The following is a 6,498-nucleotide window of genomic DNA, read 5'->3' as shown; positions in this document are numbered from 1 at the left end:
ATTGGATATCATTATCATGTTTTGAAAGTTATACTCGATTTTCCGATGTTAAACTTTCCGTAGGTATATGTGAGCATTAGCAGGGCCTATTTTCGAAGAGTACTTTCTTGACTATCTCCAATATTTCTCAAACTTCTTAACTTTTTAAAAAATTAAAAAAAAAGTTTTAATTTTGTTGAATTTATTTTCCCATTTCTTCACTTAAGAAATGTAAGAGTCAACTTTGAGCCTTTCCACAAATAATTTTCCGATAATAAGCTCTGATGTTGTATTTTATATTCGGTGCTTTGTACAGTTTCTTGATGATATAAGGGGGAATGAGATATAGGTAGCATTGTACGCATTCAATGCTCCTAAATTCATTTATAGAGAACGTTATACGTTAATATCCAGTTTTTGTTTGAAAACTCTATTTTTTAGTCAGTCGACTCCATTTTAGCAGCATTATTATGTTGAAGGCATATACATCATTAAACCACTCAGCAGCCGGTTTTTTTTCTTGTTTGGGATTCCTGATGTAGTTTTGGATTGCTAAAAAGGTGGATGGAATCATGATACATATCTGTGTAGAGTAATTGATTTAAGGGATCCCATTAGCCGTAACACAAATATGGCATGGTAGTGACTTCTCGGTTGATTGTGAAAAATAGAACTTCACTTTAGATTTTCAGTTTAATGGCAAGGAATTTCCATTGTTTCATATGTTTATTGATGTTGAAGAAATTATAATATAGTCATGGTGGTCATCTAAGATTTATTGGATCAATTTACGCTTGGTTTGTTTTCCGCTGTTGATGCAGAGAAATGCTATAGTAACTTGCAATAAATTGTGTCTGTAAATAATTATTTGGCATAAGGGTTGAGATCCTTTTATTGATTGGAGTACGATTTCTTACAAATTTCTCATTTACCATAAGATTGTTGTACTACTTCGAATAGACTGAAGATCTGAAACCATGAGATTTTGGTTCGACATCATTTGTTTCTTTCAAGTATTACGGAATAATGCGAACAACTGTGGGGATGAATGCATGACATAAAATGTGCTATGCATCCCATTCCATTTTTTTTAGTGTAATCTTCTACAGTTCAGTGACGGCACATAATTATCGAAGGTAAACAAAACTCAAATAAACTTTTTACGTGGTTAACGTTCTACGGTTTTATTTGTTCCACATCGTTCCACATGTTGTCAGCGCAACGATGAAAACGTAAAGAGAGACGTTCAATTCACTCACACGTACTTGTGTGATAGAATAAATGTAAAGTGAGAGAGTTGATCTTATGTGGAACGAATAGAACGAATGAAACAAACAAACCCCACAAAAAGCATAAATTTATCTGTTTATTGTAAGTTTAATTTAAGAATTTTACAGCAGAGTAAGCGAACTTTCAGTAGCTTGGTAAATAAGTATTTATGCAACTAGCACTTGATAACGGTATCTTGGCTCTCGATGTAGTGAACAAGGTTCTCGGCTTCGTCTCGAACCGTTTACTCCATCTCGAACCGAGATACCGTTGTATTGTTCTAGTAGCATTACATAAAAAATTAATTAAAAAACGAAAATAGTACATTACGTCATTGTTTGAAGATTTTTATTTTGCCGATAGGGAGCTTTATAGCACGAGCCGAAGGCATGGGCTATAATCTCTCGTGGCAAAACAACAATCACCAAACAATTACGTAAGGTATTTTACTTGCGAAGCCCACCGTTTTCAATTTCTATAATTTTCTGTTTCTCAGTGTGCTGCAAGTAAAACCTTTACGTCATTAGTCTAACAATATCTAACAGCGCTCAATTACAGCTCAATTTCATGGCTTGTTTTTGTTGTCGCCAGTCATTAACAGAAGAAATATCAGTCGGCGAAAGGTTAAACGAGTTGTCGACAAGCAATTATTGTGAAACCATTTCATCTTCCCACTTCCACTGCGAAAACCGAAAATAAACGGTGGAGAATATTACACAACCAATTTTGTAAACGCCTTATACGAACCATAATAAACAGGCATTTATGTTCGACGTTTAAAAGTTCGTCTACGTAAGTAACAAAATTTCCGAAATACATCAGAGTTCTGAATAAATTCAACACCCACCCGAAGTACAACAAAATAACAAGAAAAAAAAATACCTTCGCTTAATATTTACTCTGTGGTTGAGTATGTTGCGTGAAACAATAAAAAGCAACAAGTGGAAAGTAGATATATTATTTCCGTGCTTAAATCACGTCAAAGCATAAATACATTTGATTCTAACATAGAGCTTAATTTGACTTCCACCACCACCATCTAACAGTATACCTATAAAATTATTGGTATTCCAATTGAGTTTAAAATGTGAAGTAAAAGATAAATTGAGTGAAACTCTGATTTCACATCCTCATAGGACCTGGCATTCTCTTTTTTTCATTGCATGAATTGTGGGAATTATTTGAAACTCTACACGAATAATAAATATGATTTGAGTGAATTGGAGGAGGTTTCTTCCATTCGTTACAGTTGCTTTGTTTACTCGGCGACATACTTATTCCCTCACTGTAACTCAGGGTCTTATGCCGGAAAATACACTAAAATGTTGTATGAAAGGTTGTATGATATGTTATAAACAATTATCAACCAATAACTAATTTTATTTGTTTTAATCGACGCAGAATTGAATTCCTGAGCCTAGGTTCGAAGATGGGCCATGTGGGATTAAGGATCTGGAAGTCATTCCAGAAAAACAGTATTTTCCACTGTTGGAAATTCAATCAATCGAAAAATATTACTTTGACGGAATTTGATTTTGTCGGTTAGTTATATCCATCTATCACGCATGATAGTCAGCTATCACGGTGATAGTTGGCTATAGTCAGGGATAGTCACGTGAAAGTCAGCTATCACGCATGATAGTTTTCTATAACGGTGAGTCAGCTATCACGGGCAAAATTAGCAGATTTAACGCCATAAAATATTTATAAAATTAAAAAAAAAACAATTTCTGAATCGTTCGTCAAATGTATGGAATGACATTAAAAAAAATCAAACAGAAAACTTTAAAACTCCCAAGAGTGTGAAGTTTGAAGCCAGAGCGAAGCGAGGGCCGTAATTCGCACGAGTTATGCTATTTTATTCATGATTAAAGGTCCTTTTTGTACATAAGTGTAAGGGAAGAACGTCTACCGTCCTATATTATATCGTACCAAAGTGAACCTCTAATCGTTCCACATTCGCATCTTTTACTTTTGATAAGCGTTAGCAATGACTATGAAACTGAATAATAGACAACTTACACGAGTGGGAAGTTTGCGAGCAGAGAGGAGCGAGGGCCGTAATTCACACGAGTCCTTGTCTAAGATTTATTGTTGATTAAAAATCTGGCCGCAAATTTACAAGAAAATAGAGAACAGAAAAAGTACTTTACCAAAGAATTTGTACACAAGCGAAGGTTTTTATATCAGTTATTTGTGATGTTTCAGAAGTTTAACAACAGGTCAAGGCACCTGAACCGCCCAAAAGGTGGGACCTAGTTAAATGAACACAGTTGAAAAGAACGAATTACCAAAATTAATGATTCGAATGACAATTTCAACTATATTTTTGTTGTTATTAAAATCGTAGGTGTAAAGAATTGGATTAAATTTTCTGGCTATTTGCATTTGAGTGCCCACGTAACAAATCAAGTTATAAATGAAGATAAAGTACACCATCCATGAAAATTATTCATAAAATTCGAATCCCAATTTTCAAAGGATATTGCTAAATCATTCCAATCCAGTTGAAACGGAAGGGAACATATTGAAATAGTTTTGTCAAGCCAAGTCAGGTTTTACAGAAAATATTTCTAGTGAAAATTGTTCAGAAAAGGTAACATTGAAAACATTCAGAACTGAAGAGTTGCGTAGAAAATTGATAAAATGTGAAAGGGCCCCATCACTTTCAACCACGCGTTTGACATTGTATCAAGGATACATTTTGTTATTCATAAGAATTGCACACGTTAAGATATTCCTCCTAAATATTCGAACCGGATCGACAGAGCATTATAAAAATGTAGAATTGCTATCGTCTGAAAATAATTTTTTTCTGCAACGGCGCTGCGCAAAGCGAACTTTTCCATGCGTCGTCGGGGTGACGTTCGATGGGTCTTTTTTTCACTGAGTAGTCGCTGACAAGATTTTTCATTATGCCACTCATTTGATGGTATGCTGAAGGTAGAGGAATGTTTCGCATTTCAAATGCAACACGTTGTGAAAAGTGTGTTTTCGTCACACGATGTGGTTATCAACTAGTGACGAATACAATCACATTTCGCAACTTGTTGCATAACTAACTATTTTCTGTTGATATATACCTCAGTGAAATGACATTAAAATATGTTTTCGATTTAGAAGTCAATTCGTTTTCTAGAAATTTTCATAAAAAAATAAAACATAAATAAACATAACTGTTAGCGTCGAAATCGCATATGTATTTCTTTGATCAAAATATTCAGTTCCATTCTCGTTTTTTTTAGTTCTATCATCATATATGTTTCTCATTCATATAGTGAGTAAATCAGTTCAAGAAATTTTGGAACATTTCTATAACATTTTCACAGCGTGCAATAGCTCTTCATACACGAAAAAGATATGATTGCAATGAATATTTATGCGGTCTGTATTACCCAGATGTAATACAGGTTGATGTCGCAGTACATTTATATCATTTTGATGTCCGAATAAAAAAGCAATACGGCAGGTTTTTCGTCGTATATAAGATATGGTTTCTTTATTGGAAAAGTTATAGTCCACTCTAGGTTTTTTTTGTACATTTTATTTGCGTTCATCAGTCGGTGTGCAGCTCTCAAACAGTAAACATCTCTACCAATTCTATGTTGACATGGTAGTCAACCAATTTGGTATTCTATTTGGTATAACAATAATCTTGGTATTCAGCTAACAACTGAATTGCAATGTTAACTGTGAGCTATCGGTTATCAGATAACAGATAATTATTATTTGCCTGGTGTTGATTTGCTCATAGTGGCTTTACAATTTTGAATATCAATCCAACTACCAGCTACCAAAACTACCAACTTCCAAAACTACCAACTACCAAATTTTCTATTTATAAATAGTCGAGCAAGTAGAATCATTTCGTCAGTCGGTGCTTAGTTCTTGAACATCTCTGTCGAAAATTACGTTTGGTAGTCAATAATAATCTTGGTAGTCAGCTACCAACTACCAAATTTTCGAATTGCAATGTCAACTGTGAGCTATCGGTTATCAGATAACAAATAATTATTATTTGCCTGGTGTTGATTTGCTCATAGTGGCTTTGCAATTTTAAATATTAATCCAACTTAACTACAGACTTTCTTAAATGCCGACTACCAAAACTACCAACTACCGAAACTACCGACTTCCAAGTTTGTGGAACAGACACATGGACGGAAAAGAAAAAAGACCTAAAAAACTCAGAACAATGAGCATATTCGCATGAATGTTTACCCAGGTGCTTGGCTCTTAGCCATAATGTTTTGAAGTAATCCACTCAGTGGACCGACCTTTTCTGTTTACTTCTGAACTCATCAGTAAGAAGCGGTTGGCATTGTATTAGTGTATCAAATATAAGCGAATTATAAGCAGGTTACGTCATTCAAACAGACATTAAACGTTTTCCTGGTAAAAATTTTATTTTTATATATTTATGTTTTGTAATTCCGGATTTTAGTTGTCCTGATTTTGTAGGGGACCCCGAGTATATTGAACATATCGAGTATATTGGGCATTATCGAGTATAAGGTTGGCGACTGTCAGCTGAAAAATATTACAGTTTTGACTTGAAGCAAGTAAATCTAACGACGTTTTTTGGTCAACATCTCGGGATTAAGTAAATTAGTTTTTGAATAGCTCCAATTTCTAGGTGCAGTGCATCCCCGGGAAATTAGCCATTACTTTATATCTGGGTCTTGGAGAGTAAAATGACTTACGTAATTGGTTAAAACATTTTATTTTGACTTGTGTGATTGCAGATTTTGCCTTACCTTAAGTAAGTTAACGGCGTTCTGAGATGTTGACCAAAAAAAAATTTGTTCGATTACTTGATTCCTTGAATTTGAATAAAGTCAAAATTGTAATATTTTACAGTAGACAGTCGATAATGCGCAATATCGATATACTCGATATGCTCAATTTTATCGAGTATTTGCTCGATAATGCTTGAGTATAAAATTGAAACCGGAAATACTCATATTAAAAAAATGTTTTTTTTTGTTAAGAAAGAATATTCATTTTACATTTTCCGAACAAGCTCTGTTGTTAAGAGAGTCTCTTTAGTATTACGAGAAAAAATGTTGAATTATATGAAAAAACGAGTTATTTTAAACCGTTTCCACCCGTGCCACCACAGCATTATTTTTTTGTCCCAAAACAAATATTTAAACCGCTAAAACTTTTTATTTTTTAAAATGATCACGACAACAATGGGAAATTCCCGGAAACATTTACACACGGAATAGCTTTAACAGCAGCTCGTGG

General features: G+C 34.0%; 1 long non-coding RNA gene across 1 annotated transcript; it reads right to left on the bottom strand.

The window, feature by feature from the left end:
- Window positions 1–1,917: 1,917 nt before the first annotated feature.
- Window positions 1,918–5,107, bottom strand: LOC119081621. The gene is made up of 3 exons (XR_005088501.1): window positions 4,923–5,107; window positions 4,312–4,317; window positions 1,918–1,928 (listed from the first exon to the last, which is right to left on the bottom strand). It is a non-coding gene; the product is annotated as an uncharacterized LOC119081621 (long non-coding RNA).
- Window positions 5,108–6,498: the final 1,391 nt, after the last annotated feature.

Source organism: Bradysia coprophila, unplaced genomic scaffold (genome assembly GCF_014529535.1).
Source record: "Bradysia coprophila strain Holo2 unplaced genomic scaffold, BU_Bcop_v1 contig_358, whole genome shotgun sequence".
Classification (NCBI taxonomy): domain Eukaryota; kingdom Metazoa; phylum Arthropoda; class Insecta; order Diptera; family Sciaridae; genus Bradysia; species Bradysia coprophila.
Note: the sequence above shows the minus strand (reverse complement) of the source record. Positions and strands in the feature narration are given on the sequence as shown.